The sequence below is a fragment of the Nanorana parkeri genome, unplaced genomic scaffold, assembly GCF_000935625.1.
Source record: "Nanorana parkeri isolate BGI_ZX_2015 unplaced genomic scaffold, ASM93562v1 scaffold601, whole genome shotgun sequence".
Taxonomy (NCBI): domain Eukaryota; kingdom Metazoa; phylum Chordata; class Amphibia; order Anura; family Dicroglossidae; genus Nanorana; species Nanorana parkeri.
This window is the reverse complement of record NW_017306869.1, coordinates 830,172-831,373: the sequence shown is the minus strand read 5'-3', so window position 1 is coordinate 831,373 and position 1,202 is coordinate 830,172. Positions and strand designations below refer to the sequence as shown.

At 41.3% G+C, this 1,202-nt stretch overlaps 1 protein-coding gene across 1 annotated transcript in view; it reads right to left on the bottom strand.

Annotated features, from left to right (window-relative positions):
* The window catches only part of OCA2 (OCA2 melanosomal transmembrane protein), a 220,777-nt gene that overhangs the window by 39,598 nt on the left and 179,977 nt on the right, over positions 1 to 1,202 (bottom strand). The gene's annotated exons all lie outside the window — the stretch shown is intronic.

The window sequence follows — 1,202 nt, the reverse complement described above, 5'->3', positions numbered from 1 at the left end:
GAGAGGGAGAGAGGGGGAGGACAGCCAGGAGAGAGAGAGAGAGGGGAGGGACAGCCAGGAGAGAGAGAGAGGGGAGGGACAGCCAGGAGAGAGAGAGGGACAGCCAGGAGAGAGAGAGAGGGGAGGGACCGCCAGGAGAGAGAGAGAGGGGAGGGAGGGACAGCCAGGAGAGAGAGAAGGAGAGAGAAGAAGTTCCTGTTGTATGCAGATGACCTCCTTTTACTGTTACCAACAGAGAGAGGTCTATAATACAGCCTGGAAGTGCTGGAAAAATACAGTGCGTCATGGGCACTACCCATCAACCAAAAGAAAACAAAGGTCATTGTTTTCCAAAGGAAGAACACAAAAACCAAGAGTTCTTCTTTCACACTTAAGGACTGCACTCTTCATGAAGCCAACAGCTACACATACCTCGGCCTAGAAACAAACCAATCAGGAAGCTTCAAACCAGCCAAAGAGGCCCTAAGAGACAAGGCGTGTAGAACCTTCTATGCCATCAGGAGAAAAGTCTACAAACTAAAACCGCCTGTAAGTTCCTGGCTTAAAATCTTTGATTTAATGTCATCGTTCAATGTTTTTCTTTTCATAAATACTGCATTTGGAATTTTTTCTGTGTGAATGTTGGATTATATAGATACAACTTACAGCATAATAAACATCTGCTGTTTGTAGATATACCTCAGTTTCATCTATTATTCATTGCTAGTATATCTGATAAGGCCCAAGAGTGATGGAGTGCATTTTGGTTTTCCTATGTTCAGACTCCATACTTTGTTTTAAAAGATCTTGAATGTTAACACTACTCCAAAAAAAACATTTTTATTTCTTGCGTCAACTGTTGTATACAGAGATAGTGGATCTATAATCAAAAGTGAAAATGTTCTGTTTTATTGGGAATATCTAGTAATATCTAGGTAATCTCTGTCTATACAGGATTTATATAGTGCCACAAGTTTGCACAGAGCTTTTACAAAATAAAGAGAGACTGTACAGTTACAATACTAGTCAGTGGGGTTGGGAGGACCCTGCTTGTGAAAGCTTACAATCTAAAAAGAAAGGTGCAACTGATACAAAAGGTTACAACTGTGTGAAGATGAGTTAATGAAGAAGGTAAAAGTTCAGTCATTATGTAGAGACAGGATAGGCTTCCCTAAAATTTCAAGGATTGCCTAAAGTGAAGACTGTGTAGGAGATAGGTGGGG